The sequence below is a fragment of the Lactuca serriola genome, chromosome 3, assembly GCF_051521515.1.
Source record: "Lactuca serriola cultivar US96UC23 chromosome 3, Lser_US96UC23_V15, whole genome shotgun sequence".
Lineage (NCBI taxonomy): Eukaryota > Viridiplantae > Streptophyta > Magnoliopsida > Asterales > Asteraceae > Lactuca > Lactuca serriola.
The window spans coordinates 163,081,644-163,109,504 of NC_136410.1; positions in this window are offsets into that span (position 1 = coordinate 163,081,644).

The following is a 27,861-nucleotide window of genomic DNA, read 5'->3' on the forward strand; positions in this document are numbered from 1 at the left end:
TCAAGCCATTCTGGGGTGCTGACTACCCATCGGTCCTAACAACCGATCCTCAGAGACTATTTCACCCCCTACTGCTACTATCACATATATCATAACATAACATATTATCAGACATATATGGGGCATCCGATCTACCCTTCGGTCCTAACGACCGAACTTGGGAACTATTCCCCTCCTACTACCACTATCACATATAATATATCATGCCAGCATATAAACATATCATCGCATACTGTCAGACATATCTAGGGTGTCTGACCTACCCTTCGGTCCTAACAACCGAACTCTACTACTATCACATATACATATCATGCCAGCGTATAAACATATCAGGTAGTAACAAACCTAGATGACATCACAAAGACAATCATCTAACATACAACTCCTACTGGTGGGCCGACATTGTGGCCGTAGACCCACCGCTACTGGAAGGTAACTCACCTCGAAGTAGCTGCTGATCTGCGTGGGAACTGACTGTCTTCTTCTGCTGCTGCCCTGGAAATCCTCCGGCTATAATTCCCACAAAATACTCAGTCAAATACTGTTAACCGACCTCAGGGTAAAACGACCATTTACCCCTAACCAAACCAAGAGTCAAAGTCAAAGTCAACTTCCAGTTGACCCGACTCGCTGAGTTGGCTCGCCAACTCATCGAGTCCCTATTCATTCGATTGACCATAATCCCGTCTCTACCCGTAGAGTTAGGCATTGACTTGACGAGTTTTCCTTCTAAACCGATGTCCAATAGTCCTTCATCCTACTCGCCGAGTTGTATGAACAACTCATCGAGCTCATCTTCATCCGAGGAACATTCTATGCTAAGACTCGCCGAGTTGTATGAACAACTCACCGAGTCTGTTCTTGAGGCAAGAAGCTTGTCTTGAACTCTCCGAGTTCCTTCATGAGTAAGTCTGGGTTCCGACCCACTGAGTCACACCCCATGACTCACTACTCCACCTAACAAACACAAAAAGGGGGAAAACTCGCGGACTCGCAACTCGACTCGCCGAGTCCGATGAACGACTCGCTGAGTCTTTCACATGCAAATACTATTTACTCGATTTTGCTTGAATCCAGCTCATGCCATACATAGATATAGGTTCTTAGGGCTTGATTAACACGTAAAGTTTCCAACTTTACATGTAAATAAACACTAATGAAGGTTTTAGGGCTCAAAATGCATTAAAAGAGTAGATCTAGGGCTTTCATGCAATATGGCTTCATAAAGGCAGTGGATCCGAGCTCCTAGAGCTCAATCATGCCTAGATCTAAAGGTTAATCAGCTTATTACGGACCCTAAATCATACCCAAGCTTGGAAATGGATCAAGAAGGACTTTAATGGAGCTCTAAGGGACTATAAGCATGAAAACAGGGGGAAACTGAGTTATACCTCAAGGAAACACTGAAATAGAACCAAGATGTCTAGCCTCCTTCTCCTCTTCTTGATCTACTCTCCTTTTTCTCTCAAAGTCTTTAAGAAAACACACCAAAGCACTTCAATCTCACAAGGAACAAGGTTTGGACGATATAGGGAGCTCTGAGGGTGAAGGGGGGGGCGAGCTTGGGGCGCATAAGGTTGGTTTAAATAGGGTGCAAACCCTTGGAATTAGGGTTTCATCAGACAGCGGGGACTCGCCGAGTCCAGAATATGGACTCTTCGAGTCGCCAACTTAAACGTGTTCCAACTCCCGTCTCTACTCGGCGAGTCGGGCCTGCAACTCGCCGAGTCCACGGCAAAAAAAATGCAAATTACTTAGATAAACTTTACATACCAGGAACCAGGTGCTACAAATCTCCCCCACTTTTTTCAGACTTCGTCTTCGAATTCTGCTGCTCGATCCTGAAACAGCTCGGGGTAATGCTCCATCATCTCTTCCACCGGCTCGCAAGTCCACTCTGAACCCTTTCGGTGCTGCCATTGCACCTTCACTAATTCCACCATCTTGTTCCTCAGATCCTTCGACTTCCGGTCGAGGATTGCGACTGGGTGCTCAATGTAATTTAGGCTATCATCAACCTGGATATCCTCTAACGGCACCACCGCTGAATCATCCACTAGGCACTTCCGCAGCTGGGAGACATGGAAGGTGTTGTGGATCTGACTGAGCTCGGCTGGCAGATCCAGCCTATATGCCACCTTCCCACCCGGGCTACAACCCTGAACGGACCAATGTATCTCGGGCCCAACTTGCCTCACTTCCTGAATCGAATGACGCCCTTCCAAGGCGACACCTTCAGGAGAACCATATCCTCTACATGAAACTCCAGGTCTGATCGGCGCTTGTCGGCGTAACTTTTCTGCCGACTCTGCGCAGTCTGAAGCCTGCTTCGAACCTGCTGGATTTTGTCGGTCGTCTTGAGCACCACCTCTGTGCTCCCCATGACCCTCTGGCCAACTTCACCCCAACATATCGGGGTCCTACACCTCCGTCCATACAACATCTCGAATGGAGGACGGTCAATACTCGCGTGGTAGCTGTTGTTGTACGAGAACTCAGCCAAGGGAAAATAGGTGTCCCAGCTACCACCAAAGTCTAGCACGCATGCCCGCATCATATCCTCCAAAGTCTGGATGGTCCGCTCGCTCTGACCATCCGTCTGTGGGTGCAAGGCGGTGCTAAAATGCAGACGAGTGCCCAACTCATCATGAAACTTCTTCCAAAACCTGGAAGTGAACCGCACATCTCGGTCTAATATCACTGACACTGGCACCCCGTTCTGCGCCACTATCTCCCTGATATAGATATTGACCAAATTTTCGGCCGAGATACTCTCCTGGATCGGAATAAAATGGGCGCTCTTGGTCAGTCAATCCACGATGACCCAAATCGAATCTACCCCTCACGCAGTCCGGGGAAGCTTTGTGATAAAATCCATCGTAATATCTTCCCATTTGCACAACGGGATATCCAACGACTGCATCTTGCCGTGCGGTCTCTGATGCTCGGCCTTAACCTTCCTACAGGTCAAACACCGTTCGACGTACCAAGCCATATCTCGCTTCATGCAGGGCCACCAATAGTCTAGACGAAGATCCCTATACATCTTCGTTGCCCCTGGATGAATAGCGAATCGGGATTTGTGCGCCTCCCCCATCAAGACCTGGCGCACGCCTCCATGATACGGTACCCACACCCTACGGTGTAGTGTCAATAATCCTCGGCTATCATAATCGAAGGAGGTGACTTGACCCACTATTCGCTCGCTCTTCCGATGTTCCTCCTTCATAGCCTCCTGCTGAGCTTCCCGAATCTGTTCTAACAGTGGAGTCACCACCGTCATCCTCATACACACATCCCTGATCGGTGCCGCCTTACGGCTAAGCGCATCGGCCACCACATTGGCCTTCCCCGGGTGATAAAGGATCTCGCAATCATAATCCTTCACCACATCCAACCACCGATGCTGCCTCATGTTCAGATTTGGCTGATCCATGAGGTACCTCAAACTCTTGTGGTCCGTGTAAATGGTACATCGAACCCCGTAGAGGTAATGCCACCAAATCTTGATGGCGAAGGCCACTGCCCCCAACTCTAAATCATGCATCAGGTAGTTTGCCTCGTGAGGCTTCAGCTGCCTCGAGGCATAAGCGATAACATGCCCCCTCTGCATCAATACTGCGCCTAATCCTGAGATATACGCATCACATTATACCACAAAATCCTCTACGCCCTCGGGCAGGGCTAAGATTGGCGCCTCGCACAATCTCCGCCTCAGAATCTCGAACGTTGCCTGCTTTTCAGGCCCCCATCGAAAGACCACGACTTTCTTGGTCAACCGGGTCAGGGGTACGGCTATCTTGGAGAAATCCTGAATGAATCTCCGATAGTAGCCTGCTAGTCCTAGGAAACTCCGAATCTCCGATGGAGACTTTAGAACCTCCCATCTCATCATGGCCTCCACCTTGGTCGGGTCTATTGAAATCCCGTTCTGGTTGACGAGGTGCCTAAGAAACTGCACCTTGCGCAACCAAAACTCACATTTAGAGAACTTGGCGTACAAGTTCTTCCTCCTCAAGGTCTCCAAAACCTCTCTCAGATGCTCCTCGTGCTCCTCCTGCGTCTTGGAATAAACCAAGATGCCATCAATGAAAACTATCACAGACCGATCCAGCATCGGTCTACACACGCGGTTCATGAGGTCCATGAACGCGACAGGAGCATTGTTGAGCCCAAACGGGATCACCACGAACTCATAATGGCCATATCGCGTCCGAAAAGCGGTCTTTTGTACATCCTCCTCTCTGACCCTCATCTGATGATAACCTGAACGCAAATCGATCTTGGAGAACCAAGATGCTCCCTGTAACTGATCAAAGAGGTCATCAATCCTCAAGAGTGGGTAACGGTTCTTCACCGTTACCTTATTCAGCTCCCGATAATCTATACACATCCGATGCGACCCGTCCTTCTTCTTCACGAACAGGATCGGGGCTCCTCCCTAGGGTGAACTGCTCGGTTGAATAAATCCCTTGTCTAGCAGCTCCTGCAGCTGCGTAGACAACTCCTGCATCTCGGGAGGAGCCAACCGATAGGGTGCCCTGGCTATCGGAGCCGCACCAGGAACTAGGTCGATCCTGAACTCTACCTGATGCTCCGAAGGTATTCCAGGAAACTCCTTTGGGAACATGTCAGTGTAGTCTCGCACCACTAGAACCTCGCTCACCGTCGTCTTACCTGTCTCCCGGGTATCCATAACGTACGCGACATATCCCACGCAACCCTGCTGAAGGTAGCGCCTAGCTCTCGCTGCTGAACATACTGTGGGTCCATGTTGTGGCCTCTCGCCGTGGATCACCAACTCTCTCCCACTTGGGGTCCTGATCCGCACTAGTTGTTGTGCACAATCTATCACCTCCCCATTAGGTCTCAACCAATCCATGCCTATAATCACCTTGTTCCCTCGCAATGGGATGGGAACCAAATCCACCAAATAGCGCTCCTCAAATATCCTTAGAACACAATCCCTGAATACTGCCGACGCTCGCACCGATCGATCATCGACAATCTCTACCTCTAAAGGGCAATCCAACATGCCCGAAGACTTAGTAAACCTCTTGCTAAGCGTAAGGGAAACAAACGATCGGGTGGCACCCGAGTCAAACAACACCTGAACAGGGATACCGTTCTCATGGAACGATCCTAACGCATATACACAGAGCACATATCAATATCATAACATCATAAAAATAAAATAGAGGGAAAGAATCATACCGTCACCACATCGGGTGCGGCGCGTGCCTCCTCGGTAGTCAGCCGAAACGCCCGACTCCTCACCACTGAAGCCTTTGCCTTACCCTGCCGGCCATCAGTAATCCGCAGGGTAGCTGGAGCTGGCGCCTTAACCGACGTTGATGCTGTCAACTGAGGGCAATTGGCCTTCTTGTGGCCCCTCTGGTTGCAGTGGAAACACAACAACTCAGACGTCTGTATCACAAGTGCAGGGGTGGTACAATCCTTGCTGAAATGCCCCGTCTTTCCGCACTTATAGCAGCCCGATGATCCCAGCGTACATGCCCCCTCATGAGGCCTGCCGCATTTCTTGCAGCGGCTCGGTCCTGACTGGCCTTTCAGCCTACCATCTGGTTCCTTGGGCTTCTTCCCCAAATCCCCTCCTGCCTGTCCCTCCTTTGTCTTCCTCTTCCGGATGTGCTCCAGATCTATCTCCCTCTCCCTCGCCCTAGCAATCATAGAGTCCAAGGTAGGGCAAGCTGAAAAACTAACATGCTCTCGAATATCAGCTCGGAGCATGTCATGGTAGCGGGTCCTCCTCATGTCCTCGTCACCCGTATACTAGGGCACCAACAATGCCCTCTCCCGAAAATTGGCGGTGATCTCTGCCACAGTCTCCGTCGTCTGCCTCATATGCAAGAACTCCCTGGCCAGCTGCTGAAGCTTGACAGCCGGCGCAAACTCTACCCTAAACCTGGTCACGAAGTCCGACCAGGTTATAGCCTCGACAGCCGAGGCTCCCAACGAGTCACCAACGGACTCCTACCAATCCCTAGCTCGATCTATCAGACATCCAGCTGCAAATCTCACCTTCGACCCCTCAGGGCAGAAGCTAGTCAACTGTGCAGACTCAATGTCTGCAATCCATCGCCTAGCAGCAATGGGGTCCTTCGCCCCGTGAAAATCCGGCGCACCACTACCCCTGAAGTCCTTGAAGGACAGTGTGCGAGATTCTGACTGGCCAGATGGCATGTCGCTCCTGAATGCCATGAGGCGATCCTCCATCAACTCGACTATCCCTTCCTTGATCGACCCGAAGATAATGGGGGTCGACTCAAGGATGCCTCTAGTGATCTCTGACGCGATGAACTCGCGTAGCCCCTCATCTACTGGCTCGGAACCTGATCCCGAACCCGATCCCTCTCCTGAACTGCCAACTGCTGGCCTCGAGTGTAGTACCACCATCTGAAATACATAAATAATAATCGTTAGTGATACTGATACCTTTGGAGGGATCACACCAACCACAAGTTCCCTGGTTTCATCTTGGCCTTCCTCGGTTCGGGTACGGATCCTCTGCTTTCAGTAGTACGGGCCCATACTACCTTCCACATCTATCTGTACCTTCTTCAAGGACTGCCTTGACTCCACCAGATCCCTTTCACTACCACTGATCACTGCTATACTCATCCTAGGCTTGCCCTAAGGAAATCTCTAACTCCACCCTACCCGATCCTCAGCTGCTGAAGGCCTCCGTGTAATGCCAATTAGCCATTACCTGAATACCATCACATGTGGTGAGGCTCAGATAATCCTTCGAGTAACAGACTCAGCTCTACAACGGTTAGACTCAGACAATAGCTGCGGAATAGGGCCAAATCCATCACTCTAAGATTATTCAACCCTGATCACATGTGACGTGACGTATTCACCTAATGTCTAACTCCCATCACTCAGAGTCCCACGAAGCACAAAGCAAGCAACATTCAGACAAAAGGGAACAATCTCGAGCAAATCCATCCTCATAGAGAGAAGCTGAACTAGCATACAATGTTAAACTCATACTATTAGGCATAACCTAACCAGGCTATGCTACTACCGTCTACTCAATTATAGCATGCAGTTTTTCATACATTGAAGCACATAAAGCAGGCACATAAGGCATCACTCCTAGATCCTTAGTCCTATTCTAGCATGATGTTCTACTGAAACCGATAAACATAACATAACCTTGTATGGGTACTTTGGGGAATACTTACTTGAGCTCGGCCAGTCGCGCACATCACACACTTTTTTCCTTCTTAAAATTCTTTACTTATCTTTTTAGAAAATATTTTCTTCTTTAAAATCTTTTAATCCCTTGATTTGAGTTCAGACGCCCCCGAAGGTGTGTCCGAATCCCTCAAACCAGGGCTCTGATACCAACTTGTAACATCCCAAAAATACGAGCCAAAATTTTAATTTTCAAAACATATACTTAGCAAAACGTTAGAAATAAAACATTCACCGATCATATCATTTCATAAAAGATGCCGCGTGTCTGAGAACCAGTTTATAAAACATAATAATGCCAGAGTACAAATCCCCAGGAAGATCTCATAATGCGAAATACAAAGCGTGTATGTGATGTGCTGCTACCGCGCCAGCTCCTTCCCCTTCGAAGAAGAGGTACCTGAAACCAAAACTAAAAACTGTTAGAATGAAGCTTAGTGAGTTCCCCCATCATACCACATACCATGCAATCACATATCATACATACTGCCGGGCAATTTTGGGGTGCCCGACCTACCCAGTACAACCATTATAGGGTGCCGACCTACCCGTGTCAAGCCGTTCTGGGGTGCTGACTACCCATGTCAAGCCATTCTGGGGTGCTGACTACCCATCGGTCCTAACAACCGATCCTCAGAGACTATTTCACCCCTACTGCTACTATCACATATATCATAACATAACATATTATCAGACATATATGGGGCATCCGATCTACCCTTCGGTCCTAACGACCGAACTTGGGAACTATTCCCCTCCTACTACCACTATCACATATAATATATCATGCCAGCATATAAACATATCATCGCATACTGTCAGACATATCTAGGGTGTCTGACCTACCCTTCGGTCCTAACAACCGAACTCTACTACTATCACATATACATATCATGCCAGCGTATAAACATATCAGGTAGTAACAAACCTAGATGACATCACAAAGACAATCATCTAACATACAACTCCTACTGGTGGGCCAACATTGTGGCCGTAGACCCACCGCTACTGGAAGGTAACTCACCTCGAAGTAGCTGCTGATCTGCGTGGGAACTGACTGTCTTCTTCTGCTGCTGTCCCGGAAATCCTCCGGCTATAATTCCCACAAAACACTCAGTCAAATACTGCTAACCGACCTCAGGGTAAAATGACCATTTACCCCTAACCAAACCAAGAGTCAAAGTCAAAGTCAACTTCCAGTTGACCCGACTCGCCGAGTTGGCTCGCCAACTCATCGAGTCCCTATTCATTCGATTGACCATAATCCCGTCTCTACCCGTCGAGTTAGACATTGACTTGACGAGTTTTCCTTCTAAACCGATGTCCAATAGTCCTTCATCCTACTCGCCGAGTTGTATGAACAACTCATCGAGTTCATCTTCATCTGAAGAACATTCTATGCTGAGACTCGCCGAGTTGTATGAACAACTCACCGAGTCTGTTCTTGAGGTAAGAAGCTTGTCTTGAACTCGCCGAGTCAGGGCATTGACTCGCCGAGTTCCTTCATGAGTGAGTCTGGGTTCCGACCCACTGAGTCACACCCCATGACTCACTACTCCACCCAGCAAACACAAAGAGGGGGAAAACTCGGTGACTCGCGACTCGACTCCCCGAGTCCGATGAACGACTCGCCGAGTCTTTCACATGCAAATGGCTCAAGAAGGAAAACTCGTCAAGTCAATGCCTAACTCAATCATGCCTAGATCTAAAGGTTAATCAGCTTATTACGGACCCTAAATCATACCCAAGCTTGGAAATGGCTCAAGAAGGACTTTAATGGAGCTCTAAGGGACTATAAACATGAAAACAGGGGGAAACTGAGTTATACCTCAAGGAATCACTGAAATAGCACCAAGATGTCTGGCCTCCTTCTCCTCTTCTTGATCTACTCTCCTTTTTCTCTCAAAGTCTTCAAGAAAACACACCAAAGCACTTCAATCTCACAAGGAACAAGGTTTGGACGATATAGGGAGCTTTGAGGGTGAAGGGGGGGAGGGGCGAGCTTGGGGTGCATAAGGTTGGTTTAAATAGGGTACAAACCCTTGGAATTAGGGTTTCATCAGACAGTGGGGACTCGCCGAGTCCAGAATATGGATTCATCGAGTCGCCAACTTAAACGTGTTCCAACTCCCGTCTCTACTCGGCGAGTCGGGCCTGCAACTCACCGAGTCCAAGGCAAAAAAAATGCAAATTACTTAGATAAACTTTACATACCAGAAACCAGGTGCTACAAAAATAGAGTCAACCTATAAATGTAAAGAAGAAAATGAATGTTAGATAATAGAAGAAAGCAAAGATGTAACAAATATAGAAGAAATAAATAGTGAAATAGATGATTTTATAGAAGATGATTAAAATTTCATAAATACAGAGCAAGCTTATACAACTTTAGTAACCGAAAAGGAAATAGATGAATTGATTTCAAAACTAGAAAAAAATGGAAATAATAGGAGAAATTGTTTTAAAATATTGGGAGAATGATAAAATAGTATGTGAAGTAAAAATTAAAAATCCAAAGTATATAATCAGAACTAAAAATATAGAACCAACTAACGAAGATATAGATGATTTCAAATTAGACATTTCAGAATTATTAAAATTAGAAGTTATAAGAAACTTGATAGTTATAGAAAGAACAAGAAATAAAACTTTTCTTGTACTTTACATTGTTATTACTTTTATGTGGTTTATTTCTTAATGTATAAGTTTGGGTATATATATTTCACTACAAAATTCGTAATTAGTCTGTTTTAGTTGTTTTTGTAATTATAAATATATGCATTTTTCATCTAATATTTTTATTATAAAGTAGTTGTGTTATAGTCCATAAATTAGATGGATTATTTTTTACTTCTGGTAATTGATTCCATTTTGTATGAATTTTTAGTCTTAAGAGTCCAGGTAATTTATGAAATAATTTTTCTCCTATTTCTTTGTTAAAAGTGTTTCTTGTAATGATAGTTAGATAAACATAATGATTTATAAAATTTTTAACATATAAGCCAGTAGTCCAATTTTTTAAACTTAATTGTTCTAAGTCTCGCATAGCCTTTTTTCTTGACTTCTACATGTCCTGAATTTGGATTTGCTCCAATTATTAAAGCATGTATTTTGTTAACAAAATTATAAGTATTACATCCTAAATTTCTTAATTTTATATATTCTTCTGTTTGTTCATTTTTATAAGCTTCCCATATTGGTTTTACACTTTCTCCTAAAAAATGTTTCTAAATACTTATACATTTTTTCTAATTCTAATTCTTGAAAATTTCTATATTAATTTCCTATTAGAGCACTCTTCCAAACATCTATCACATTTGTCAATGTTTGGGGATCATTTGCTGTTAGATTTAAAATATATCCTTTATGGTCTGCTTGAAACATTATTGTTTGTTCTAGGGGTCTTTCTGCCCCTTTTGCTACATATGCAAAATATTTTGTTGGATTGTTATATTTAATATATGGTGTTCTTGATGGAAAGACAAAATTACTAAAAATTTCTTTTATTTCATATTTATTAAAAAGAGTGTGTCTTGATGAAAAATAACTATTACTAGCCTCTTCTGTATCTATATCTGCTAATTCTTTTTGATAACTGATCTATTATTGTAACATCTTAATTCTTCTTCTATTATACTATTTTATTTTAAAACAATGTTTCCTATATTATCATATTCTAAATATTCATTTTCACTTATTTGTTTATTTAAAAACATTTGATCTTCTATCTGACGAAGTTCTTTGTTTAATTTAATTTTTATTTCATTTGGGAATATAGTTTTTCTTTTGGTATTTCTATATTGATAAAATTAGTTTGTGTTTCTGTTTCTTCAAATTCTTGATTAGGGATAGAGTTGTAACTGGAAAATCTTAAACTTGTTTTCCTAGCCTATTTGTATATGTTACTGCTTCATCTGGTACTATAGCAGGTGAAGTATCAGGAACAAATTTACTAATATCCCATTCTTAGCCAACAAGAGTTTCTGTGGAAATTTCTTTAGGTTTTACCATTTTAATTCATTGACTACTTATTAAATTTACTACCTTATCTGTAAAGATTTTGTATTTTGTAGTAGAAGTGGGTGAACATCTTCCTAAAATTCCTGAAGTTATTAGTAATTTATCTCTAAATTTAACTTCTTCGTATCCTTTTTTGGATTCATAATTTTATATATTTATAAAATCTTTGATAATTATTAAAAAATTTGTGCTACAATATATTATTGCTCTATTACTATTCATATCTACTTATGTGCCAGCAATCATACTTTTCAATATATTATTAATGTTGTTGTCAAATAAGGTAATAAGAACTTTACAACCTTTTTTTCTCATTAATCCTTTTATTTATATAACTATTATTCCTAAGTGGATAAATTTAAAATTTCTTTGTTTTAAAATATTTTGTCCTTCTTCGGAGATTATATTTAATATTTTAACTTGGTATTTTATGCACTGAATAGTGGTTTAATAACTATTTTTATAAAATCGGGTAGTATTTTCAAAATATCTTTTACTATATAATATTTATGGTTTTAATAATTGTAAACATGAGTTTGAAATCTATTATAATCTTGTTCAGGATCAATTAATTCTTCTAGATTTGTTAGGACATAAATTTGTGGTTTATACTTCGCTTCTCAAGGCTTTTAGAGTTCTCGGTTTAGAACCGAAATCACTATGATCTCGGTGGTACTTGGACAGAATTCACCATGTGATTTAGGTGGGCTTAATGGTGATTTCGGTCAGCATGCGCTTGGGCCTGTTAAGGCTTTATACTAGGTTAGTATAAATAGTTTTTCAGCCATTTAGGAGAAATAGTTGTTGATCATTATTATATTCGGCAGTGAATAAGTTCTTGGTGTACCAGATGATTTCAACTAATAAATCGTGTGCATTAAGAGTTATTTGTGTGTTCTTGAATCACTATCTGATTTATATTCCACATTCTTTAGATGGTTTGATTGATATCGTATCGATCTAAGTGTTTTGGGACTTACCATTGGTATTAGAGCAATGATTGGTATCAATCGAATTGGCCTAAACAATAAATGTTTCATGCAGTTTTTATTTTGGTGTTTTTAAGTTATTTTTGAAAAAAATTGTTGCTGTTGTTCTTCGTGTTCAACATTTTCTTTAGTGTTCTTCACTAATTTTGGAGGACATTGCGTTGGAAATCATCTTTTTGGCAATTTACCAAATTTGAAATTCATTAGATAAGGAAACACGATCAAAAGCCTCGTTTTTGGCTAGGTTTTGGCATTTTCGGCGGCTGGTAAAAGGCTCTCGGTAACAAGATATAGAGTTCTCGGCTAGGAAGAGTTTTCGGCCAATACATATAGTTCTCGGCCAACTGTTTTCGGTTAAAAAGTTGACCTTCAAGGTTATCAGTCAACAAGGTGTTGACTATTGGTATTCTCGGTCAAAGGGCATTTATTTTCTTGGTTTTCGGTGAAAATCCATTTACATAATCAGATTCCTTTTTGTTGGTAAATAAGGAGTTCCTACAACAATACCAAGAAGGTAAGTGAAACTCCATGCTCTCAGTCCTGTGAAGATAAAGTTAATGAATATCGTGAGCATAATGAGTTATTAGTTAGAGAGGTTTTCGATAAATGAAATCTATGAAATTAAGAAAGTAAACAAGATTCTTAAAGAAAAACTAGATGCTCAAAATAAAATTATAATTAGGATTAAGGAGGAATATAGCACCAAATGTGTTCATCATCGTTATGCTAAGGAGGAAATTGCCAAATTAACTGCCGAATTTGATGCTTTAAAAGCTAAATTTAAAGATGTTGAATTTAATTTTAAGAAATTTGATGTGTCAAGTGAGATTGTTGAGCCAATGATAGATAAACAATTAAAGTGGAAAGGAAAACAAGGTGAGGGTCTAGGGTATCACAGTGTACCACCTCCCTTCAATGATAACTATACTCCAACTTATGAAACCACAGAGACAGAAAAAGTTGTTCAACATGATCAGCCTACTGTCACTGTTTTAGTTAAGACCGAACAGTCCGCTAATACTGAGACTTTTGAGGTGAACGATACTAATGCCTCTACTTCGTGTGCAGATAAAGTAACAGTGCAATATGGGTTCAAGCAAAACAAAAATAATTCTAGTTCTGCTGAAAATGCTTCAAAAACTTGTGATGATAATAACCCCACGATTGAAAATTCAACCCACGAAAATTTGTTAAAGAGTCTAATAAATGTGCTTGTGCTTGTGGAAGGTCTTTGAAACAAACTTCATTTGGACAAGGACCAAGTCACAATCTTATTTATTTGAAAAGATAGACTTGTTTTAACTTTGGGACTCCCAGTCACATTGCTAGAAATTGCCCACATCGCTCATATGTTCCCTACTATAAACAAGGGTGGTAGAAAGTGCCAAGGGGGAGATCTTCCAAAAGAAATCATTTGAGGTCACGTCCCCATAATAACAATTGGAATGATGACAAGGCCAAGAATCAGGCCTTCAAGGACAAGGACAAAACGAAAACTAACTCGAGAGATGACTTAACCAAACCAAATCAGTTGAGGTCAAAGTCATCTCAAGGATCATCCTCTAGCTCACATTCACAATACAAGCCTAAATCAAAAGGCAGTCCCACTCCAAAGGCAAGCGAAAAAGGTCCCATTCGGTCCAAAAGGAAAGTGCACAAACCAAATTACCAATGCGTACTCAAAGTCCTTTCTTCTAAATCATCAACTGCTCCAAAAAAGTCTTCAGATTCTTTGAAATCATTATTTGATAAAGAAGATATGGTATGGGAAAGAGTATCCCAAGTTGATAGAAAAGGTCAATCTAGTTTCAAGATGGACTAGGTTCCTAAAACCAATTAATTTCGCTCTCTGTGCTAGAGCAGCTATGGAGGAATATCATTATATTTCGGTATGTTGATAGTGGATGTTCTAGACACATGATAGGAGACATATCACAACTGCACGTCATTCAAAATTTTAATGGAGAGCATGTGTCCTTTGTGGGAAAAGGAAAAGGAAAGATCAGAAATGGGGATTTCTTCAATAGCTGAATTACGGTTTGAATTTTCTGACTCTTCTGTTCTATGTGATAATAATGCTAATTTCCGATCATCCAAAAACCTAATTTTTCCTAAAACCAAGCTCGTGCTTGTGGGATTTTTTAAAATGATTCGTTTTGAAGACTGACATAATTTTTTCCTATACATTTTGTATTTTATTTTTGTTCTATTTAAATTTGTTCATATTTTTTTTCTTTCTCCTCTATGCACAAATTTAGGGGGGGGGGGGGGGGGGGGAATTAAAACCAAACAAAAATCATGAAATTCAAAAATCCAAAAATATGTTTATTTTATTTCTGTTTTTATGTCTTTTTCAGAAAATTCAAAAATCAAAAAAATATTTTTACTATTTTTTTAGTGTATTTTAATTTTAATTTTATTCCTAGTTATTTGTATTGTGTGGTAAATTTATTTTATTTTTATTTTTTATCTCAAAAATTTCATTTGTCATAAAACGTGAATTCAAAAGAGCAAGAGACTCAAGGAGACCGTGTCGGTATTTTCTGTGCAAAAAGAAATCTTGAAAGGAATTGATGGAATTACACTTCACACTACTTTCACTAGGAATTGAAGGCATGAAACCGTACAAATTTTCAGTTAGACAGTTTCTCTCTAAGATATGTCGTATTCACAACATTGAAGACATGAAACTATAGAAACAGTCAGTTAGACAGTTTCTTTCTAAGAACTATTGCATTTAAGGAATTGAAAGTTTGAAATTGTACGGATTGTCAAAATTGGTCTTGTCAGTTATCTTTACCTAAGAACTGTCATGGCACCAGGGCGATTCACCCAACCGGGAAATAGATATCGCTGAACATCCCGCACAGGGTCTTGACAATTTTTTTGTCATGCAAAACTGCAGAAATTCAAATGTATTCTCGAATACATTCTTCGCAGGTAAGGAATTAATGGTTATTGGCACTAGGGCGATGCACCTCACAAGGCACGATTATTGCTGAATGCCCCGCCAAAGGGCCTTGACCTCGTGTCATGCTAAACTGTGGATATATGTCTTCGGATATTTTTTCACAAGATGGTCTTGTGAGTTATTCCTAATTAACTCTCACTGGCACTAGAATGGTACACTCAGTTGAGATTCAGAAACCACTGAATGTCTCGCCAAGGGGCAAGTTAACTTGTTAACTTGAAAAACTGTATTGAGATCTTTGATCAAGGATATGCAGGGGCTAACATCAAAAATAGTCATGAGTAGTTCTCTGATACTCAACAAATCGCAGTGCGTTCCTCCGTGTTCACACATATACTACTAGTAGTCTCCATTTGAGCCAAGGCTGGGTCCTTGAACAACTGTGGTGACAAGGGTCTTAATGACTATGTGATCCATAGGGACTTTTTAGTCATGGTTACATTTTTAAGACACATCTGTGATCTACGAATAATACTTATTCGAAGGAACAAGAAGTGAAGATTATTTTTTTTCAACACAGCCTTTCAACCCCAGAAGCAAGGTGAAGCTGTATTTGAAGTTATGTGACAAATTGCATTGAAGCCCCCTTAATCATTTTTCTACTATCTATGAACCTGCTGAAGTGCTCAAGAAGCATCGAACTCTATGTAATTATCAAGGAAGAACTTTAAATTTGAACGTGCTTATCTTGAAGAACCAATACAAGAAGCCTCTACACCCAGTGTGTATTAAAAGTCAAAATTTGAAGGAAGTCCGACTACTAAAGATGAACTTATTCATGTAGAAGATTCATATGTACATCTTGTAGTCAATTCGTGAAGAAATCGAGGAAAGAGCTAAAAGTCAAGATCAAGGAAGACTAAGAAGAAAAGAAAGCTATAAACCAAGGAGGGGGGGGGATTGTTAGGACATAAATTTATGGTTTATACTTTGCTTCTCAAGGCTTTTAGAGTTCTCAGTTTAGAACTGAAATCACTATGATCTCAGTAGTACTTGGACAGAAATCACCATGTGATTTCGGTGGGCTTAATGGTGATTTTGGTCAGCATGAGCTTGGGCCTGTTAAGGCTTTATACTAGGTTAGCATAAATAGTTTTTCAGCCGTTTAGGAGAAATAGTTGTTAATCATTATTATATTCGGCAGTGAAGAAGTTTTTGGTGTACCAGACGATTTCAACTAATAAATCGTGTGCATTAAGAGTTATTTGTGTGTTCTTGAATCACTATCTAATTTATATTCCACATTCTTTTGATAGTTTGATTGATATCATATTGATCTAAATATTTTGGGACTTACAGTATTAGCATCAATTCTTCACGTTTACTTGCTATCCTACTTATAATATTTTTAGTAGTTATGCTTAAACTTTTACAAGATGATTCTGCCATTAATCTTTTATTGTAATACCAAAACTAAAAAACAGTGTTTTCTCTATTTTAATAGTTTTTCTTGTTATTTTTTCAAATGCTTGTGGTTTTAGTGGCAAAGATTGTATTTATTCTGTTAATATCTTAATATCTTCTTTTATCTCACTTGATTCTTTTTTGTATATTTTTTTATTTCTATTTTTTCTACTAAACTATTTATAGTTTCTTTAAACTTTTTATCTTCGATTTTATATGGAATTGTTTTATTGTAATGCTTGTAGATCAGGGCTAGTCAATTTAGAGATAATGAGCATCAAAAATGACTTTTTGATGGAAGATTATTTTGAAGGAATAATCTTAGCTAAGTTGTAGTATATGTTACAAGGTCTCCCGTACATATAAAGAACGCTAAACTCGAGTTATAACGAAGAATTTATGACTTGTCGAAGTTTTGCGACAGAACCGACATGACATTGCGCGACGTAAATAGTGAATTTACTATAGAGCGATAATTTACCTAAGTAATCTAAACGAAAGTCGTATAATACGTTAAACCGAGAGAGTCCATAAAAAGAACGTCTAAATCTGACTTCGTATGAGGAAGTTATGATTTTTCTAAGTTTCAGCTTAGCGGTATGCAGCCCAAAGTTCGAATTTGAGATCAAGTGAGTTTTAGCCAAGACAATCTAAATGAGATTCGAAGATCTCGTCGATAGTAGTGCAACGGAAAAGAGACAGACGAAAACGGACGTCAGATGAAGAAGTTATGAATTTCTAACGGAGTTTTCCTTTCCCGGCCTACTAAAAATAATATAATAAAAAATAAAGTCAAAATTAGCCGACGGAGTCTAAACGAGATCGTATGCGAGAGTTATGATTTTCTGAAGTTCAAGGCACGCATCCCAATGGGGGAACGCCCCGCGTTCAATTGGGGAATGCCCTGCGTTTATAGTTTGGCCCCGAATTGGCCACGTCGATGTTGACTCAACCAGATAAGAGATAAGACTAGAACCCCGCTCCTACGCGCCGCGTTCAAAGGGAACGACCTGCGTTCGAGGGCCAGACCCCTCCTATACATATAAGTCGAGTCCATCCAATTTGGTTGCTCAATTTCTTTCGTCTCACTCCAAAATTCCTCGTTTTACGTGCAAGTTATACCCTCGAAGCCCCGGTATCATCCCGACACCCGAAGCGAGTCCCGAAGCCCCGAAGATCCCGAGAAGAAAAGAGTCTCGAGCCGAAACTTTGCCCGCATGAAGCCTGGTTTTGAGAAGATATTCCGGTTTCATCGAAGAATACTACTTTAAGAGCCGTAATGCTGTCCGATAATTGTCTTATCAAGTGAGTGCATAGTCACTTTCATGAACATGATTTTAATACAAGTATTGTTTGAATGTAATAAGTATATGTTTTGTGTGAGTTATTTGATGATGTCGGAATTATGTGTTAAAGAACATACCTGATTTTTTTATGATAACTTAGGTTAAAGAGTAAACCTAAGGTTTGTTATAATGGTTATGGGGTAGTATCTCTTTATGAGTACGAGCGAGATATATGCGGAGAATAGAACTTTAAAATATGTCATTGATCCGGAAGCATGGATTACACATAGTTATTCGTCCCTAGTCTGAGAGTATGGATTGGACTTAGTTAATTGTCATTAGTCCGAGAGTATGGATTAAGACTTATTCAGTTGTCATTAATCCGGGAGTATGGATTAAGACATAGTCAGTTGTTCTTAGTCCGAGAATATGGACAGGACATAGAATCTGTCATTAGTCCGGGAGTATGGATTTAGACATGGACCAATTGTCCCTTATCCGGGAGTATGGAATGGGCAGAACTATGGACTCGAGAACATGGATTAGATCCAGGAGTAAGAGTTAGAATTTGAGGTCCAGGGGTATGGATAGCCTTGTTGAGAGGATTGACGGGGTGGGGTAAGAGTTTGTTATATGTGTATACAGAGAAAATTTTATATTGTGTGAATTCTAAATTATATACATATTTTATAACATTGTGGGATTGAAATCCCTATGTACTCACTAGGTTTTCCAAACCTGACCCACTCAGTTTTCTTTGTATCACAGGTAGTGGCACAAGAGCATAAGCTGGTTGACATGACGAGAGATTTTGGATTATAGATCAGTAGTTATAAATAACTGTTGTAAGGTCTATTTTATACTGTTTATGCTTTTGTTCTGTATCGGAATATGACATCCCGAGATTTTGTTATTTAATGAAAATACATTTCTTTAAAGAAATGTTATGATAAATTCATATCACGTTTTGTTTTGGGAACAAATTCCGCAACAGTTTTCTTTAAATGATTACTCTTATTTTAAAACAAAGCATAAACAAACCGGTCTTTTCTGGCCGTGAAATTTGGGGATGTCACATTTATCTAGTATAGTTTTATTTTGATCTTTAATATAATCTAATTTTTTTATTTAAAATATTGACGTCTTTATAAAGTAAAGCAAAAGTACTTTGGATTTTTTTCAATTTTATTTTCTAGATTATCTGCTATATTAATAAGTCGGTCTATAATTTTATTTAAACAAGAGTCTGCAGAATTAAAATTATCTTGATGATCTTTATCAAAATTACACTTAATTTTATTTTTATCGGCAAGGACTAATGATCTTCTTATATAAGTTGTAAGTTCTAGACCTAAATAATCTAATCATTTATATTCCAGTTTATCCAGGTTATCTATGCTCTAATACCGAATAAGAGGGGGGGGGGGGTGTTAAAGGTGTTGTGTGTTGTGTGTTGTGTGTTGTGTATCAGGTGTTTTGTGTTTATATGTCGTGTATCATGTGTTGTGTGTTTATATGGTGTGTAAAATCCGCACTTGGTACCTCCCTTAAGTTGGTTCTAAAATATCAATATAATTTACTCTTGTTCCTTATAATTTTCTTTTTATTTTTTCTTTTTAGTTCTTTTTATTTTTTTTTACTCTTGTTCCCTATAATTTTTATATTTGTTTTTTTTTATTTTTATGTTTATTATTGTGTGTGTATAATCTTTAGATGAAGACAACAATCAATCAGATGGTGCATTTGTTGGGTCAAAAATATGGTTTATACTTTGCTTTTCTGGGCAATTGTATTTTTATGTAATATTTTATGTGTTTACGGCTAGGTGGGTGTGTACGGCCGTAAACGGGTTTACGGTCGTAAACCCGTTCACGGCCGTGAACTTGTGTTCGGCCCATGTTCCCTATAAATATAGGTGTAAGGGGTGAGGAGTGGTAAATGAGAAAGAAGAGAGGAGCTTAAGTGTGTGAAACTTAATGTGTGTTCCAAAGAGAGAAAATGAATCTTGTGTAAGGGAACTTCATTATAATCAATTCAAACAAGATTCATCATCATCTTCTTCTCCTTCTCTTCTATTTTGATCTAACATCATCCGTTTGATTGGGATTCCGCACCATCAAATGGATCTGATTGATACACGAACAGGTTAGGGACGTACAATCGGTATCAGAGCTTGGATTGTATCAATCAATTCTGTCAAATCTGGAGCTTATTTGATCTTATTTCGAAGGGATTTTTGCGTCTTTGGATAGATCTTGGCAAAATAAGAGGGTTTTGTTCTTCATGTTTTTGATAAAAACGAGTTTTTGATCAAGTTTTGGAGCAAAAAGTGTGAATATCATTGTTTTCATGTAACGCCCGCAAAATCCGGGCTAGTCAATTTAGAGGCAAAAGGGGTCGAAAACGACTTTTCGACAAAAGATTATTTAGAATAAATAATCTTAACCAAGTTTTAGAATATGTCACAAGGTTTCCGTACATATAAAGAACGCCGAAATCCGAGTTATAACGAAGAAGTTATGACCCGTCGAAGTTTCGCGACGGAACCGGCACGGCACCGAGAAGCGTAAATAGTGAATTTGCGATAGAGCGAGATTTAGCCTTAGTGATCTAAACGAAAGTCGTAGAATATGTCAAACTAAGAACATCGATAAAAAGAACGCCCAAATCTGACTTCGTATGAAGAAGTTATGATTTTTCGAAGTTTCGAGCTAACAGTGTACAACCCGAAATTCGAATATTAGATCGAGTGATTTTTAGCCAACACGACCTGAACGAGAATCGAAGATCTCGTTAAGAGTAGCGTAACGAGAAAAAGATGGGCGAAAACGGATGTCGGATGAAGAAGTTATGAGAATTTAACGGACTAATCTTGTCCCGGCCTGTTAATAATATAAAATTTAAAATCGAGTCAAAATTAGCCGACAAAGTCTAAACGAAAGTTGTAGAGTACGTTCCCACCTTCGCGTGGATATAAAGAACGTCGAAAACGGAGCTCGTATGCGAAAGTTATGATTTTTAGAAGTCGAGAAGGAAAATTGCGAAACTGAGGTGACGTGGCAACATCTGGACCCTCCATTGCTGATCAGAACTCGCTTCGGATCATGCTACGAAGCCTTTGCATTACGCCCCGCGTTCGAGGCCATGTACGCCCCGTGTACTTCGGTTCTTATCCGTCCGATAGGTGCAAGACAGTTGGGTCCGAGCTGGTGGTCTTATCCGAGGAGTACGCCCAGCGTAAGGTCCGAAGTTTGGGCTATAAATAGAAGGCCGAGGCTGCCATAATTCTTCACTCCAAAATCTCTTCTTTCTCTCACTAATTTCTCTCTCTACAACCCCAAACCACCCCTAAGCCCTAGATAAAATCCCAAGCTCCCGAGGGAAGCCCCGAGGCTCCCGGAGTCCCGAGAAAAAGAGCCTTTCGGTTTCGAAACGCTGCTCCAATTAAGTTCCGGTTTTCGATAAAATTCGCTGTAAGTGTGCTACGCTTACACAATTTTTAATATAGCTTTCAAATAATTATAGGAATGTTATTAGGTCCTTAAAATAATTATTTGGGCTATTATTATGAGTTATATTGAGTGTTATTAACGCTTGTATAATAATAATAATAGTCAGACTAATTAATTTGTCGCGGTTATCGTTAGACTAAACCCTAGTGGTATTGGTACTAGGTTTTATCGAAGGAAAATGTTTTGAGAGTATCGAATCGCTGTCTGAGTGCTGAGTCATCACCTTTCAGGTGAGTGCATGGTCCCCTTCAAGTTACACATAGATATGAAGTATTTTATATAAACTACGTGCTATGTGTGCATATTATCTGAATACTTGTTGTCTATGTTGGATGAACGTTTTATACATGTTTTAAAGGATTTAAACTGTATACATATTTTATATATACGAATATGTTGGGTATGAGATGGGTAGATGAATGATGAGAGATAGAAGATGATGCGAGTATACATTGGCAGCTGTAGACTTAGTGCCTATGGGACGAACACCAGTAGCTATGGACTTAGTACCTGTTAGACGTTGGTAGCTATGGATTTAGTACCTGTTAGGAATTGGTAGCTATGGACTTAGTACCTATTAGTTAGACGCTGGTAGCTATGGATTTAGTACCTGTTAGGAATTGGTAGCTATGGACTTAGTACCTATTAAACACTGGTAGCTTTGGATTTAGTACCCGATGAGTAGGATATAACAGCTATGGATTTAGTGCTTTACGAACGAACATCGGCAGCTATGGATTTAGTGCCAGTCCTATAACCCTGGAAGTAAGGGACTTTGGAATAAACGAATGCAGGATAGATAACTCTTAGGTTAAATCCTTAAAGAGTAAAGAAGATAATGGGGATGAGTAATTGGGTTAATTGTTTGATGATTGAACATAATAATTATATTAATGTGGGTTGAAAACCCTATGTACTCACCAGGTTTCCCAACCTGACCCACTCCAATTTATTTATATCACAGATGTTGATATGAAGTCACATTACACTGAGAGATTAAAGAGATGTAGATCACTAGTGTAAATAAATGTAAGTTCTGTTTATGCTTATGTTTCTGTATTGACAATGACATCCCAAATGTTTTAAAATGAATAAAATACGTTTCTTTGAAAATGTTTTAATAACGTATTTATCATGTTTTTCTGGGAACAAATTCCGCAACATTTTTATGAAAAGAAGTACTCTGATTTTTATAAAACATAAACAAAATCGGTTTTTTCTGGCCATGAAAATGGGGATGTTACAATTCACGTCATCTGCGAGTTTACGGCCAGGGCTTCTCGGCGGCGGTGACATTTTCGGCTAGGGTTTCTCGGAGTTTACGGTCAGAGATTACGGTCCGAGGTTTACGGTCAATCTCGCATGTGTACGGTTCGGTGTACGGCCAACCTTGCACGTGTACGGTCTTGCAAAGTTCACGGCTCAGTAGGGTTTCCGGCCAGCAAGCTCCAGCCTCGTTCTCGGCCAGCAGCGTTTAGCCCTCATGTTCGCACTCGCACGTGTAGCCATCACAAGCAGCGAAATATTTAAAAGTATTTTCAAGGGTTGCAAGGATCGAACCCGGGTCCTCTACTTCATCAACCAGCGCCACTTCCAACTCATCTAGCTTGCTAGATGTTACATTCCTTTCTTTTTTAATTGAAATATCTTATTTTCGCTGCCTTATTTTCACAATATTCTCACTTTTAACCCCAAAAATTCAATTTCTTTTATTTTTAAATTATTTTTCACCCAAAAATTATAGTTTTTATTTTTGACTTTTTGCTTAAAATTTTGACTTTCTCATTTAACTTTTAAAATTTCAAATTTAGCTTTTCGGTTTGACTTTTAAATTTGACTTTTCAAATTTTGACTTTTGAGTTCGACTTTTTAAATTTGACTTTTAAGGTTGACTTTTGAGGTTTGTAGTCAAAGGGTTTGACTTTTGAGATTGATTTTGGCTTCTAGTTGTGCTTTTAATGGTTTTTAAGATCTACGAGGGAATTGAAGACATGAAAGAGAGTCGTCAGGATATGTTAAGACAAAAGTTCAACATGTTCAATTATATCCTTGGAGAAACCCTAGAAGTTCAGTTGCAGCGATTTACTACACTTACTACTGAGATGAATATAGCTGAGATCTTCTTAAGTAAATTTGAGATAAACAAAAAGTTGCTGAATTCACTTCCGAAATCGTGGGATATAAACGTGGCTGTCATCAAGAAGACAAAAGATCTCAATCGTCTAGTCTTGCTGCTGTAACTGAAGAACTTGACGCTTTGAAGTGTGAAAAAACAATGAGTTCAGCAAACATCCGGTCAATGAAGCTTCATGTACTCCATCTTGTGAAGATACGATTAAAATTCTTCGTGAACATAATTATTTGCTAAAAAGGGAAGTCGAGGACCTAAAATACGAAGGATATCAGCTTAGGAAAGGACAGAAACCCCTGAAGGTGAATTAGAAGCAAAAACCAAAGATTTTAGGAAGCTTCAGGAAGATTATAGCAATAAATGTGAAAATTATGATTATGTTAACAAACAACTTGCTGAGTTAACTACTGAGCTTGACACATTAAAAAGCAAATTTGACATTGCAGATTTTGATTTTAAAAAATTTGATGTGTCAAGCGAAGTAGTTGCGAACATGATAGACTATTGTTTGCAATTTAAAAATAACCAGCAAAAAGGTCTAGGGTATGATAGTGTTCCTCCACCTTTCAATTATAACTACACATCCATCCCTATGACACAAGAAGAAATTGACAGGGAGGCACATCTTCAATATGGCAAACCAGATGGATTTGTGTTAGGAGGTATTCAAGTTGAAAGTACTAAGGCTTCTACTTCCTATGCAGATCAACCACTAAACTAATCCAAGCAAGTAGCTGAAGAGAGTGTGTCTGATAGTAGAGTAGCAGAAGATGAGAACAAGGAGAAAACTATTGAACAAACCAACATCTCCTTGAGCTCTGAATTTTTTGCTTCGAACTCAGCTGCTTCTGATCAACCTGTTGTTGAGAAATACAGGCCACTAATTCTAGTGAAACAGAGTGTCTGTTGTAATTGTGCCTGTGGGAACAATAAGAGACAAGGCAAGGATACCCCACCAGGGGCAGGAAGAAACAACTTCCCAGTGAAGAAAAATACATGTTTTCATTATGGAACACCTAGACACATTGCCAGAAATTGTGCTAATCGCGCATACGTTCCCTACTATGCACAATGGTGGCAGAACACGCCAAGAGGGAGATACTCCAAAAGAAACCCCTCAAGGTCACGTTCAGACAATGGTGACTGGAACGTGCAGAAGGCCATGAATCAAACCCACAAGGCCAAGAATACGAATCCCAAGGGTAAGAAGGGAATGTCGGCCAAGAAGCCTAATCTAAGAGATGCTCCAGTGAAACAAAGACCAGTTAGGTTAAAGTCATCTCAACGGCCGACATCAAGATCAAAAGCAAGTACTGAGCCACCCATCGGATCGAAAAAGAAATGGGTTAAACCCAACTACAAATGGGTTCCAAAGGCTCACTCTCCCAAATCTTCTAACGATTCTAATATTTCTTCATCTTTTGTTTGTGATAAACAGGATATGTCATAGGAGAGAGTACCCTGCAAAGATGACAAAGGTCGACCCAGTTTTAAAATGGACTGGGTTCCAAAGACCAACTGATCCTGCTCTGTGTCGAAGCAGCTATGGAGGCATATCATCAGACTTCGGTTTGTTGGTAGTGGCTGTTCTAGGCACATGATAGGGGACATCTCTCAACTGTACAACATTCGGAACTTTGTTTGAGAGTATGTGTCCTTTGCGGGAAAGGAAAGAAAGGAAGAAAGGAGAGGATCACATAGGGTTTGTGCTTAATGAAATGAAGAATTTTCGGATCTGTTCTGAGAATTACGGTTTGCGTTTTCTTCTCTATACTCCTGAGTTTATCTTACACTATTTCGTTTTGAAGACAAATTTTATTTTCTTATAGTTTTTTGTTAGTAAGTATTGTTTGGGAAGTGATATCAAGAAAGTGATGACGGGCAGTCTAAAACCAGTGTAAGGGACTGAATCTGAATTCTCTAGACTCTGTGTTTAATGTGCTGGTAGGCACGAAGGGTTTGACAGTGTGGATTCAGGTAGGATTGTTTGGAGTAACCATACGACGCTCAGGTAGATTGAGCAGTGAGATAAACACGGGAACCTACATGATACACCAAATTAATACGCATCTAGAACAGTGGTTCAAATTTTCCTTGATGTACGGACTTATGTCCTTAATTCTGGTTCTGATAGGATGACTGAGGGGTTCTGATAAAGTAGCCCTGTAGGAAATTATTTTATTGCTTTCTATCTGTCAGTCATATGTTGCTTCCTCTGCATGATTGGAAGAGATCCGACCTAGATTGCAACATATGCAACTCTATTTCTACGCATCTCCTTATCTATGAAATTCTTCTTATCTGTTAGCCATATGTTGTCTCCTCTGCGTGATCGGAAGATCCGACCTGGAACACATCATATGCACCATACTATTTCTATAACCCTCTATCTCTGTTAGTCATATGTTGTCCCCTCTGCGTGATTGAAATAGATCCGACCTGGGACACAACATATGCATCTATCTCTAAATCTGACTTCCTCCTTAATAATTGTTTACTCACCTAAAGTAAGGAGTCCTTAGGAAGTTCTTGATAACTAGGATATATCGGGAAGTGGGGAACACGTTCTAATGCAACTAAAATTGAACCATTTAAGTGGTTGCTTGTAGATCTCGGTGCTTAATTTAAGTGGACAACAATACCCGTGGTCGTCGTCAGCTAATGGTTTACTTAGAAAAGTTTGTCGATATCCTTCGTGTTTAAGTGGACCACAATACCGGCAATTAACCAGATCTATTCATGAAGGTGAAGGTTCTTATAAACAAGTTCAGGCTGTCTCACAACTTTGATCCCAAATATTTTTGTTTTTGTTAAATTTGTTCATAGTTTTCCTTTATGCACAAATTTAGGGGGAGAAATAAAAAAAATCACACAAAAATAAGAAAATTAAAAATCCAAAAATAGTGTTATATTCTGTTTTATTTCTTGCTCAAGAAAATCAAAAATCCAAAAATATTTTTGTTTATGTTTTATTTTTTTCAGAAAATATGAAAAACCTAAAAATATTGTGTGCTAAAATTTTCTTTTAGTTTAGTTTTGTCTTGAATAGTGAATTCAGGTGAAGATGAAACTCAGGGAGTTTGTGTCGAAGATTTTCTGAGCCAAGGCTTCATCCGTGATCATCGAAGAATTCTCATTCGACTGAACAAGAAATGAAGACTATTCTTCCAACATTCAATCTTTCAATCCTAGAAGCAAGGTGAAGCTGCAATTGAAGATTATGTGACGGAATGCATTGAAGCCTCCTCAATCAATCTGCTGCTATCTATGAACCTGCTGAAGTGATCCAGAAGATTATTTCTCTCTGAAGATTCTCAAGCTGAAAGCACCAATTTTCAAGAATTTCTACAAGAAGCCTCCTCACCCAATGTGCGTTAAATGTCAAATTCTGAAGAAATGCCCAGCTGCTCAAGATGAAGTCATTTATTGAAGATTCTTCAAGTTCATCTTGAAGCTGTGAAGTCATCGAAGATAAAAGCTGAAGCCAAGCTCCCAATGAAGATTAGCAAGAAAAGCCAGCTACTTTTTAGGGGGAGCTTGTTGGGTCAATTAAGAAAAGAAAGCTATAAACCAAGGGGAGATTGTTGGGTCAAAAATATGGTTTATACTTTGCTTTTCTGGGCAATTGTATTTTTATGTAATATTTTATGTGTTTACGGCTAGGTGGTTGTTTACGGCCGTAAACGGGTTTACGATCGTAAACCCGTTCACTGCCGTGAACTTGTGTTCGGCCCATGTTCCCTATAAATATAGGTGTAAGGGGTGAGGAGTGGTAAATGATAAAGAAGAGAGGAGCTTAAGTGTGTGAAACTTAAGGTGTGTTCTGGAGAGAAAAAGTGAATCTTGTGTAAGGGAACTTCATTCTAATCAATTCAAACAAGATTCATCATCATCATCATCTTCTTCTCCTTCTCTTCTATTTTGATCTGACATCATCCGTTTGATTGGGATTCCACACCATCAAACGGATCTGATTGATACACAAGCAGGTTAGGGACTTATAACATTTTCTTTTGATTCGCTTGCCAGACAAAATCTTGATACTTGAAGATTTTTTACTATTGAAGATTCTCTAGAAGATTAAAAATAAAAAAAATACTATTGAAGATTCTTTAAAGATAAGAAAGGAAACTTTAGTCAACAATAATAAACAAGACCATCGTAACAACTATTCCAAGATTTCATTTTAGACGACAACTTCTTTATGGGTGCTATTTCAAGAATTAATATCACGACCTCCACCACTACATAAATCACCTATCAACTTTATGAATAACTATACAAAGACCTAACAATGCTTAAAAAATACACTTGTGCATTATAT